At 51.6% G+C, this 12,909-nt stretch overlaps 1 long non-coding RNA gene across 1 annotated transcript; it reads right to left on the reverse strand.

Moving 5' to 3' along the window:
* Positions 1-306: 306 nt before the first annotated feature.
* LOC122232642 lies at positions 307-12,892 on the reverse strand. The gene is made up of 6 exons (XR_006210014.1): positions 12,787-12,892; positions 8,451-8,662; positions 6,899-7,164; positions 2,009-2,361; positions 475-685; positions 307-393 (listed from the first exon to the last, which is right to left on the reverse strand). It is a non-coding gene; the product is annotated as an uncharacterized LOC122232642 (long non-coding RNA).
* Between the last annotated feature and the right edge of the window lie 17 nt (positions 12,893-12,909).

The following is a 12,909-nucleotide window of genomic DNA, read 5'->3' on the forward strand; positions in this document are numbered from 1 at the left end:
TCTATTTAAAAAGCAGAATGCCGTGGCCGGCTGGGTTTGAAACAATGAGGATGAACATTCGCGGGCGGTGATGCTTTTCCCTTCATTCGCTCGGACTTCTGTTGAAACCTGAATCCCAAATGACCCTAGACACAGACATCCCACGGTGGAGATGGTTTTTTTTTTTTTATTTTTTTTTAAAATCTTTAATGTTTACTTATTTTTGGAAGACAGAGTGTGAGTGGGGGAGGGACAGAGAGAGAGGGAGACCCAGAATCCGAAGCAGGATCCAGGCTCTGAGCTGTCGGCACAGAGCCCGATGCGGGGCTCGAACTCGGGAACCGCGAGATCATGACCTGAGCCGAGGTCGGACGCTTAACGGACTGAGCCATCCCGTGCCCCTTCCTTTAATTGCTAAAAAACATAAAGAGATCTTCAGACAGACCCTAAATATTTGAATCAGCTCCCTGGTGAAATCTCTGGGGGCACACGCACCTGAACTCTTATAAGCAGCTCTTATAAACTCATGATTAGTTCATTCCGTGTGTAATTATGTGTGGCAACCCCGCCTTTCTTCGTGGCCAGGTAGAGGGGTCGTTACCTCAAAAGGGCCATGTAGCTCATGGGGCGGGCAGCACAGGGCTCGACCTTGGCTCTGCCTTTTACTGGGTGTAACCCGTCCTTTAACCCCTCTGAGCCTCAGTTTCTGGAAAACAAGGGATTGTAACGATTGTTTTTATTCATTCATCCTGGCACTTATATATTTGTTTTTGAGCACTAACTTTGAGCTAGGCACTGGAGACAGATCAGGGAATACACACAGACACAGATCCTACCCTCACAGGATGATCAATCACAAGCACAATAGGGAAGAAAATCGCATAGCGAGTTAAGTTCAGAAAAACCAAAGAAGGGAGGGGGGATTGTGTGTGTGGGGGGGGGGGGAGGTTGACAGAATGATCCAGAAAGGCCTAAGATGATGTTTGGGAGAAGATCCAAGGTGAGAGGCGAGAGAGCAGACCGTGAAGATACCTGGTGAAAAGTGTTTCAGGCAAAGGGAATAGCACGTGCAAAGGCCCTGAGGTGGGAGTGGGTCCAGTGTATTAGAGGAACAGTAGGAAAGCCAGGAGTGGGGGGGGTGTATGCATAAGGAGTGAGGAATAGATGAGGTCAGGGACGTAACTTTATAAAGTGGTCCCGAGAATTCAACCATCGGCTGGCCCGTTTACCTAATAGATATGCAAGGACAGATTTTAGATGGTGGACCCATGCAAGTGAGTGGGTCAGTCAACAGAGAAGTCATTTATCCATCAGGACCCTACCACTCAGAGGGGTCTGTCGACTTGCCCAAGGCCACTCAGCTGGCTTATGAAGCACTCGTGGGGAGTCTTCAGGACCCACGTTACTAGCCCAAGGTCTCACCCTCCCCAAATTGACACAGATAAAAACCCTGAGCAACGCCCTTCCCCAGTCCAGCTCTAAATGCTAGTGTTTGCTGCCGTGAAGTGAAGGTGTCCTGCTCTCCACCCTACAGGGCACTGAATAGCCCCACATCACAAAGACGTCCCCAGTCCCCAGTGTCAACGGGTCGGGGAACAGCCCCAATCTATTGTTGTTGTTGTTTTTTTCCTCTTCAAACTCTCATTGTTTTAAACCCTACTTGGTGATTCTCAAGGGCGTGTGGGGAGCTGATAGTGAGATTGAATGGGGGGTGGGACCCGCTAGTCCCTCCACCCACTCCGGGGTGGGGATATTTGGGGTGGGGCGGCGGGGGGGGGGGGGGGGAGGAATAACTCAATCCTATTTCCCCTTCCCGGGATCTTTGTTGAAGGCATTAGCATGGACTGGGGGGGAAAGGGTGGAGCTAGGAGCCAGAGCAGTTTTCCAAAATAAAGTCACAGATAAGAGATCAAGATCCAGGAGACTGTTTAGCTCTACTATTCACAGCACAAAGGCTTGACCCAGGGCTTCTCCCTGGCTTGGCTGGGACAGCAGATATTATCAGGGTGATACATGAGAATAATAATACCTTAGGTCAAGAGGGTGCGTCTTTTCTTCCACAGGGATCTCGGCACACTTCTGTCCACACGAGCCCGTGTCCTTTCACAAAGACCAAGCTACAGGGACAACCTCCTAAGCCAACTTGAACCCAGGGACCGGAACCAAGAGCAAGGCTAATGGCACTCCCAGTGACAGCCTGATGAGGGCAACGGAGGCGACAGACCAGTTTTCTTGAGTTCACTGCCCGTTCACTCATTCATTCTTTCATTCATACATTCAACAGGTAATTACTGGGTGCCCTCAGCGTGTCAGGCTCCACTCCAGACCTTGGAGGCACAGCTGTGGACAAGACACGGTCCCTGACCTCTGGAGACTCGAGAGCTAGAGGGGAAGAAAGACAAAGACGTAGGTTGACACGCGGGTTCTTCACCTGGAGTCCAGAGACCACACGGGGTGATGGAGGCTTCGACGGACAAGATCAGGATGTCGTGCCCCCCAAGGGGCATGTCTGCTCAGGTCCAGGGATTCGGGAGAGGCTTCTGGAGGAGGTGAAAGCCTACACCCGTTTCTCAACCTTGACATTATTGACACTTTGGACCCGTTGACTGTCACGGAGGCCACCCTGGCCTTTATTCACAAGACCTCAGTAAGTAGCACCCCCCCCCCGAAAATTTTGACGACTGGATATCGCCAAATTGTCCTCTGGGGGACAAAATCACCGTCCCTTCAATTTCCTCCCTCCACCCCTTGAGAACCAGACAAAGGTCCAAAGAATATGCAGAAGGCGGGGCGGTCGAAGCTTCCGGAGTCCCTCACCCCCGGCCCTGGTGCGGTGAGCGCCATGCGGGGCGCCTGAGTTTTATTCCAGGATCCACTGAAGCCACTGGAAGGTTGAAAGCTGAGCGACACAACCTCATTTTCAAAACCTCCCTTGGTTGTTGGGGTAAGAGGTGTGAACACGGCACAGGGAGACCGGAAGGAAGGTCTTCCCCCAAAATGAGCTGGCCTGCCAATGGCCCCAGGGGACGGTGCTTGGCGCCAGGACTGCAGAGAGGAGCCCCCCCTGCCCCCCACATCCTCCCCCTCCCGCCTCCGCCGGGGCAGGCCTGGGCACCCAGGCTGATACATCCTCTCGGGCAGGGTGTTCGGGAGGGGTTCCTCTCCCAGGTCCGCTGGCTCCGGGGGGGACAACGCCGACATCCCAGGGCAGCTCGGTGACTCACAACAAAGGGCCTTTCCCTTTCTGGAAAGATAGCCCGGTTCTTAAGGAGGATTAGGTGTCAAAGAGAGACCGCCGGGAAGGGAGCACGTGCCTGGAACCCCCAGGGTTGTCAGGTGGGGCTCACGCCGGACCCTCAGCCTGCGGGGACCTCGTGTTTAAAACACACAGCGTGTCCCCCGGCCATCTCACCTGTGACGCGTGAATGACCGCTTCTCAAAGAATTAGGACAAGGTGCACTGAACGCTACGACTACTTAAAGCTCATTTTCAGTGACGTTCCTTCTTGATAGCCATTGTCACTGTGCAGAAAAAAAGCAGTGTCGTCTTCAAGAGGAAGAGACAGACTCGGAGTGCTGTGAAAGGCCCAAAGTCACACGGCGAGGAGGCTGGGGATCCAGGAATTCAAGTTTAGTCTTACCGGCGTGTCAAGTCTGAGGTTCTGTCACTGCCCGGATTTTCAAAGGTCCTGAGAGTTTACCCACAATTATTTGGGATATAAATATCCTAAATGCATAGAGATTTAGATGTATAGATTTTAAACTTAGATTTAGAGATATTAAAACTTCTTTGGCGGGTGGCGGGGGGGGCGTCTGGGTGGCTCCGTCAGTGAACCATCCGACTCTCGATCCCGGCTCAGGTCGTGATCTCGCGGTTCGTGAAGTTTGAGCCTCACGCCCCACTCTGTGCTGACAGCACGGAGCCTGCTTGGGATTCTCTCTCCCTCTCTCTCTCTGCTCCTACCCCACTCGTGCTCTCTCTCTCTCTCTCAAAAAATAAAATAATTTTTCTTTAAATTTTAAAAAATTAAAAAAATTAAAAAATTGAAAAAATTAATTTTTTAATTTAATTTTTTAAAAAACTTTTAAAAAATTAAAAACAAAAACAACTTCATTGAATTCTAGGTGTTGGAATTACCCAGAAGTATCATCCTCTTTCTACTTTATTTTTCAAATTCCTCAAAAAAAATTTTAAAAATAGGAGCCACTCATCTCGCAGCTAACGATAGCAGCGTGTGCCCGTTATCGAGGGACTGTGGTATATGCCGTCCCTCTCTCAGGGCTCAGACCCGTGCTGTAAAGTCAGCACTGTTGTTATTCCCATTCTGCGGATGAGAAAATCAAGACTCGGTGGCTCGGAGAAGCTTCCCAGCTGGGAAGCGGCAGGGCCACAGTTCAAGGTGAAGTCTGGCCACCTCCAGAGAAAGCAGAGGGCGCAGTACCTTTCTAGCCGCCGCCTACACTGCGGGCTTCACTTCCTTGGGGTCAAGCAGCCCTAACGGCAGGAAGCAGCCAGAGGGACGAAGGCAAGACCAGGGCACCTGTGCCCGCCGCCTTTCTTTTCTGGAAAATAACAGGGCTTTCATGCAGCCCAGGCAGGGATCCAGGCCTCTCCACTTGGCCTTGGGGGCTCTCAATACCAACAGGCTTTTCTCTCTCGCTTCCCAGCCCTTTCAGACCTCAACTCTCTGAAAACTCAGGCACGGAGGCAGGTCGCACGGACAAAGGCACCCACCAGGTGCTTTCCGGAAGCATGTGCCAGGATTCCCCTTGCAACAGCCAGAGGCATCATCTTAACCTGGTGCAAGATCGAATCACTCCCCTGCTGAAAGCCTCCGCATTTGGTTTTTCTTTTCCTTTTTCTTTTCTTTTAAATAAACGTTCATTCATTTTTGAGAGAGAGCGTGAGCAGGGGAGGGGCGGGGGGGGCAGTGAATCTAAAGTGAGCTCTGCGCTGGTAGCAGCGGGCCCGACGCGGGGCTCGAACTCGCGAACCGTGAGATCGTGACCTGAGCCGAAGTGGGACACTCAACCGACTGAGCCACCCCGGCGCCCCAAGTTTTTTCTTTTTTTCATCAGATCCAAACTCCTTTGGACGCCCCTGCTGACTTGGCCTGGCCAGAACTCCTACCCCTTCCCCTTGCTGGCCACATGCCTTCTAGCTGATTCTCAAACACCCCACACCCGTGAATATTCACAGGTCTGTGCACCCACTGTCTTCCCTGCCCATTCTTCACTGGCTGCGTCTCTCCCCCAGCTTTGATCGGATGGGCAGCAGGGAGCCATGTAAGGTTTCAGAACAGAGGAGGAGTGCACAAAAGGAAGGACACCTTTACTGGGTACCGACAATGGGACTGGCAGCCGATGGCATTTAACACAGTCCCTTCAAGCGTTCTATTAGGTTGTTTTACAGATGAGAAAACTGAGGTCTGAAGAGGAATGACGTTCTCCTGGCCCCAGGGTAGCTGGGTTCCAAGGGCAGAGGTGGGATTTAAACCTGTGCCCGTGGTCTGCCAGCCTCCCTTCCCCTCTCCATGTCCTCGGTCAGAACCCTTTGAGTCGTGAGCTTGGGAAGCTGTCGGAAGCTCAGCTCTGGGGTCGTTCACTCGTCCCCACGGGAGCTGGCAGCCTTCACAAAGCGTCATCAGCCTCCCAGAAGGCACAGCGCACCAAGGATTGGAGATTCTAGTCTGGCCAGAGAATGACTGTAGGATAATAGCAAAGCCACCTTGGAGCGTGAATCCACCCAGTGTATGTGGGGATTCAGGGCCTTTCGGCCTCCCCAGTACCTGTAATCACAACCCCTGACCGGGAGGAACCCTGGTGAGAAGGGAGAAGGAAGAATCCGGCCAGTCACCGACATGGGAATCTTGTCAACATGCTTACGGCCTGCCTTCGGCCTCCCAAACGACTTCTGTCTGATCTCTATCGACCCTGGCTCCACAGGCCCCTGTCCTTCGAGAGTTATCTGCAGATCCGCTGAAGAGCCAAGCAGGGTTTAAATCCGCATCCAGGGCTTGTTGGTGGATGAAGGCAGAATTCCCAGACATCACCTGGGGGCCTGAACGGAAGGGCACAGGGCAGAGAAGGGGTGTGACCTTTGATGGAGCCGTCATCGGACCTCGACGAGCCCGGGAAACGCCACCCCGGAAGCAAGACCCCAGAGTGCCCGGGCAGACGGAGGTCTCTCCTCTCCCTGAATCCCAGAGGGCCGGCAGGAACTAAGCTTTGTGGCTGTCCCACGGCCACGCGGATACCCAGGAGACCTCCCTATCCGGGCCCCCTTGCGGCTCTCTCTACCACAGAGTTGACAGGCTGTCTGCAAAGGACCAGAGACTGAGTATTTCCGATTCTGTTGCCACAACTCCACTACCTGCCAGAGCACAAAAGCAGCCAGAGGCAACAGGTAAAGAAAGGAAGGAGCGAGCACGGCCGCGTGCCAGTTCAAATAGGTGGTCGTCCCAGTTGAGCCCCTCGGCCACAGTTTGTAGATCTCTGCTGTACCAAGCGTGTGAGAGCCTCAGATATGTGTATCAGCATTTCCGGAGTTGTCTTCTGTCCAAGGTCAAAAGAAGACCTTTTTTTTTTTTTTTTTTTTTTTTTTTTTTAGGGAGAGAGTGTGAGCAGGGCAGAGGGAGGGAGAGAGAGAGAGAGAGAGAACCCACACTCAGCGCAGGGCCCACTGCGGGACTCGATTTCACGCACTGCGAGATCATGACCTGAGCCAGCATCAAGAGTTGGGACATTTAACCGACGGAGCCCCCCAGGCGCCCCCAAAACAAGACCCGTCTTAAGGGTAAGATTTTCCCGGAAAGGCGAATGCATTTGGTTTTGCATCCTTCCGCGGGCCCACTGTCATCTGGCCCCCACCGGACTCCGGAAGGGACCGGAATCACAAGGGCTGTTAGCTGCTGCCTCACCGGTGTCCAGGCAATTGCCTAAATCGTTGTTGAGTTGGCTGGGTGTGCTGAGCTTCTGGCTGTAACGCAAAACATTCTGAGCAGGCTCTTTCCACCCGTTCACCCTGGCTGCCCCAGCCCCGCACGTCCTGGGAGCTTTGAAAAGGCTTCAGGCTGAATTCTCACGAATGGTAGCCGCCCTGTGCAAGGCTGCTTCGGCAACGCTGGGGGTGTTTTTCCCTCTCTCTCCGTTTAGCGAACGTAGCTGTTCTATCCAGAGATGCGCACTGGGAAGGAGAAACCGCCCTGGTGAGCACTGGCACACGAATCATTCTGTGAATCTTCCCTTTTTAATTGCTTATTAAAAGCAGACCAGATTTTCCTAAATGGTTACAGTAAACATGTGTTACTATTGTAATTACTTAAAAAAAAAAAAAACGCAACAACTCTTCATGTGCAAAGTCGGACAGAAAACCAAGACCAGGGGCGCCTGGGTGGCTCAGTCGGTGGAGCGTCCGACTTCGGCTCAGGTCACGATCTCGCGGTCCGTGAGTTCGAGCCCCGCGTCGGGCTCTGGGCTGACGGCTCGGAGCCTGGATCCTGCTTCGGATTCTCTCTCTCTGCCCCTCCCCTGCTCATGCTCTGTCTCCCTCCCTCTCTCTCTCTGTCAAAAATAAACATTTAAAAAAAAAAAGAAAAAAAAAAAGAAGAAAACCAAGTTGAACTTTCCTCCAGGAAAAGGAGGATCTCTCATACTTCACAGGGGCTAAGTACAACTTGAGTGCCCACTAAAACCCAGCCCCCAGGCCCACCTCTCAGCTGCTCTTATGCAGCAGATCTGGGGCAGGGCCTCTGCATCTGCGTTTGGAAGACCTGTCCCCAGGTGAGCACTGCAAAAAAAAGGTATTGCACACTGGGCTAGCCAATGCCTGGGATTGATTTCTACCAATCGCTGAAGCTTTTGAGAGGACAGTGCAAGACCTCAGAGCTCACCCTGCCCCCAGCAGGAAATCTACATTTCTGAAAAGGGCCCACAGACATCCTGTGACTGTTCTGCAAATTACCGGTGAATTACCTGCCAAGGCCTTTGACCCCTCCGGGTCTCCCCCCCCACCCCCAGCTTATCAGCCAGGTTGCCTATTTGCTCTGTCTCAAAAGTGAACAGAGGTGCCTCCAACTCCAAAGCATCTCAGGCTGTTTAATTACACTAATTGCCACCCGGGGCTATAAATTTTATGTTAATGCTCTACTAGGTGATTCACGCGGTAAATTACACACTTACGACTTCCCCCAGGTTTACCTTCAGACCCTAAGCTCACGCGGGACACTAACGCCCACGCCCCCAGAGCCAGAGAGGCTGGAGAGAGGAACAGATAGGCCTGGGGACCTCCCGCAGTGTCTCCTCCAACCCCGCCATCTCGATGTTCTCCTCGACGTCTGTTCTTGGGCAAGGCGAACCCTCCCTTCTCTGTAGTAAGCGGGGCTCCGCTGCCCGGGGCCAAGTCACCATCTCCCGGGGACAGATTATAGGCCATGCAAGCGGGAGAAAACAGACAAAGGATTCCACCTTCACCTCTTTAACAGGGGTCCATTTCTCCTTACTCCGCGGGTACCTGGTGGAGGCCTTCCGATTAATCTTCCTAAAGCACTCCTTTGATCATGTTATAGCTCAAACACCTTCCATGGCTCCCACTGGCCGCGCTTTTACATCCACGCCTCTTCAGCAGACTTTCCTAGCCCCGTCCTGCTCTGGTTATCCATTGCTGTACAGCAAAGCACCTCCAACTGAATGAAACAAAACAACTCTCATGTATTATTCCTCTCTCTCTAGGGGACACCTGGGCTCCGCAGGGCAGTTTGTGCGTAGACCCTCCCACGTCACTGGAGGCAGAAAGAGGCTGGGGCTGGAGTCATCTTGAAGGCTTCTTCCCTTATACGTATGGCACCGGGACTGGGAAAATGTAAAGCATCCCTCCCTGTTCTTTGAGATCTCTCCACGTGTTCCCTCCAACACGGCAGCTTCAGAACACATCCAGAGCTCCAAAGGTGAATGTCCCGAAGGACAAGGTCAGGCGGATGCTGTATCTCTCTTTACGACCTAGCCTCAGAACCCACACAGCATCATTTCTGTGACCGATCACCAGGATCGCCCATTTTCAACACAGGGGAAAGAAAACCTACTTCTCTCTTTCTTAATGTTTTTATTTTTGAGAGAGAGAGAGAGAGAGAGAGAGCACAGGGGAGGGGCAGGGAGAGGGGGACAGAGGATCCAAGCAGGCTTCGCACGGTCAGCACAGAGCCCAGTGCCGGGCTCGAACTCACGAACCGTGAGATCATGACCTGAGCCGAAGTCGGATGCGGACGCTTAACGCACCGAGCCACCCAGGCGCCTGAACACCTACCCCTTGATAGAAGTGTCAAAGGGTTCATGAGTGTAGTTTAAAAGCACTTCAGGCCCCAAACTCCTTTTCCAATGAATGAGCCCGGCTTGCATTTTTCAAGTAAGCCAGCTGCTTCGGGTCAACCTGCCCTACTCATTATTTTACTTTATTTTTCATTTTTATTTTATGTTATTTAGTTTTTATTTTTTTAATATAATTTATTGTCAAGTTAGCTAACATACAGAGTATACAGTGTGCTCTTGGCTTCGGGAGTAGATTCCCATGATTCATTGCTTACATACAATACCCAGCGCTCATCCCAACAAGCGCCCTCCTCGATGCCGTCACCCATTTTCCCCTTCCCCCGTGTCCCCCCATCAACCCTCAGTTAGTTCTCTGTATTTAAGAGTCTCTTATGACTTGCCTCTCTCCCTCTCCTTATAACTATTTTCCCTTTCTCCTTCCCCCATGGTCTTCGGTTAAGTTTCTCAAGATCCGCTTATGTCTACTCATTATTTTAAAAACACACTCAAGGGGCGCCTGGGTGGCTCAGTCGGGGAAGCACCTGACATCGGCTCAGGTCATGATCTCACAGCTCACGGGTTCTAGCCCCGCGTCAGGCTCTGTGCCGACGGCTCAGAGCCCGGAGCCTGCTTCGGATTCTGTGTCTCCCCTCTCTCTCTGCCTCTTTCCTGTTTGCACTCTGTGTCTCTCTTTCTTTCTCAAAAAATAAATACAATTAAATAAATAATTAATTAAAAAGATAAAAACACACTCCAAACTTGCCCACCCCATGAATCCATTTACCCCATCGTCTCTGCAAGGGATGCCCCCCATTTTGCCCCCTTTTCACCCATAAATCTCCCCTCTCAAGCCCAGTCTCTTACACTAGTTATTATTCGTACAGTTTAGCAGGCGGTTAACTATTCTCTGTAATATGGCTCCTATCCCCACCTTGACATTGGGGTCAAGCGTTTTAGGATTTCATTTCTTATATGTGGACATTTTACCTCCTTAGCTGCCTGGCTAAATCGTCATCACCATCTACTGGGCACTTCCTACGGGCCCAACAAAGCACTTGAACTTTTGCCAACGCTAACTAACTCACCTGTTCTGGACCGCCAGCTGGAAAGACGGGGATTAGCATCTCATTTTGCTGATAAGAAACTAAGGCACCAACAGGTCGCCTCGCCCGGCCAAGTTCACATAAGCTCGGAAGCAACAAAGCTAGAACTAGACCCATTTCTCTGTATCCTAAAGCCTGACCATTGTCCCCTTGGTGGACCACCTCTTAGGATTATCTGACTGCCTTCCGTCATCATTCAAGTGGAGGACGCTTGGACAGTACCGTCAATTTAATTGTATTGTTTTCTACCTTAGTTTGATTTCCTTTTCTTTACCTGCAGCCTGGGTACAATGCCAGGCATAGACCGGGCACCAAGCAAGCTCTTAGGAATAAAGAAAAGTGTATCCAGTTAATTTGGTGGGGGGGGTTTGATAAAGATGGACTTGACTTGTGAGGATGCTAGCACATGGGGTAAAGACCTGGGAGCTAATCACTACGTATTCTCCTGGTTTTTGAATTGCGTTTATGACTCGGTCCAAACCCCCGCCAACTCCATTTGCCCACTCCCCAAAGACAGACGTCGTGTCTTCCACATTCTCCAGCCTTCCGCTTTTCCGAGAAGCCTTATAACCCCCCCGATGCACCACCGCCTCCCCTCCAAGGCTTGAGCGGTGCCTCCATTATGCCCTGCTAGGGGTTGAATTACGTCCCCTAAAACAAACACGTTGAGGTCGTAAGCCCGGATTGCCTGTGAATGTGACCTGATTTGGAAACAGGGTCTTTGCAGATGTCATCAAGTCAAGATGAGGTCCTAAGGAGGGCCCGGATCCAATATGACCGACGTCCTCATGAGACGGTGAGAAGAGACACACAGGAAGAACGCCATGGGATAAGAGAGGCGGGGCTTGAAGTGACGCAGCCAAGGACGATGTGCCCCCTCCCAAAGTTGGAGAGTTAAGGAAAGAGTCCAGGAAGAGTCCAGGCTTCCGACAGAGGAGGGCCCTACCCTGAGTAAGGACTTTGGCCTCCAGAATTGCGAGAGAATACATTTCTGTTGTTCGAAGCCCTCGGGAAATGAACACATACCCTATCCTACGCGATTTCTGTGCTGGCCATCTGCCCGGTAAATGTCAACCCCACAAGAGCATCAACCGTGTCTTGCCTGCAGCCATACCCTCAGGAGCACACAGTAGGTCCTCAGCAAACAGTCCTTGCATGCATACATGAATTCAGGCTCCTTCACGCCATGTTAGTCGAGTGTTATCAAGAGCCGTCACTGTTTATGTCACCCGAGAGCCACACAGCCACGACAGCTTCCGTCCGATGGGACTCCTCTCTCACGGGGACACGCAGTCAGGACTCTGAACTCAGATGGGCCTGGAGACTTGTGTCTGCCCCATCTCACTCTCTGAGTCCCATGACTAGTAGGTACCCTGGGATCATCACGCGCCTAGCTTCTCACCTCTCCTGGGAGCAATTAACTAATGGGTGGCTGGACGTCATTAGACTCCCATCGGAGTATGACAGCCAAGCCTTCCTTTGGAAGTTTGAAAACAAAGATCACCTATAATGCACAGGCCTCAAACCCAGGGAAATAAATCTAAAAGCTCCATGAATTGAATCAAATTCCCTGCCTCGAACTGAAGAATGCACAGGTTCCTGTACAGCCCTTCCAGCATTCTTCTGGTAAGAACTGTATTCAGCCGCTAACCTTTCTCCTAAATTGTTCATCCAAGATAGACCATTATAATAATGAAATACCTCGCCCGGGAATGTTCTTGGTTTCAGCTAAAAGGTTTTCTCTCTGACTGCCGTGCTCACAGGCGCTGCCTTAATTTGGGGTAACTTCCCCTTGGCTGTCTTGAAAGGACTTCGACAGGCCTCTTTATATTTTATTTGATTTGCTTCATTTCGGCGTGTGGGTCAGCACGCCCCAATCCTAATGATGATGAAAACTGGAAAAGATAGCACAGCCCCAAGAAAGGATTAAGGAAAGAGAGCCATCATTTTAGTGAGGGAGAAATTGGGAGCAAAGCCTCGGGTTCTAGAAGGTTCTGCGTCCTTCCGCCTTCCGGGAGACAGAGAGAGCCGAAGGGAAGAGGTCAGACCTAGATGTTTGCAGCCTCTGGCCCCTCTGGGGATCCCTGTTTGAACTGTAAATCGTCATGGCCATTGCACAGGGCTGTCTCAGGAGGGACAGACTTTAAGGGGAGTGGCAAAGTCCAGCACTAAATTCTGAACTGTTCAGAGCTCCAACTTAAGGCAGACTGGGTGGCTGGAGGCCTCATCAAGACTTAAGGAATAAAGAGCTGGCACGCCAGTTGGCCATCTGAGATCCTGTTTATGTGATGACCGATCGCCCTCTCTTCCAGTATACTTCCCAGAGATCTCAAACTGGCGACTCCAGGGCCACTAGGAAACTCTGCCCGCCTCCTGATTCTACAGAAATAAATCAAACTCACCGTTTGCGGGAAGATTCTCCCCCACTCCCCGACAGGAAAAAAAAAAAAAAACCCTCCGGGCCCTGCTGTAGGTTTGTGTTTTATCTGCCAAACTCATAGGAGTAAAACAGAGCCCTCTGTCTG

The sequence above is a fragment of the Panthera tigris genome, chromosome D3 (genome assembly GCF_018350195.1).
Source record: "Panthera tigris isolate Pti1 chromosome D3, P.tigris_Pti1_mat1.1, whole genome shotgun sequence".
NCBI lineage: Eukaryota > Metazoa > Chordata > Mammalia > Carnivora > Felidae > Panthera > Panthera tigris.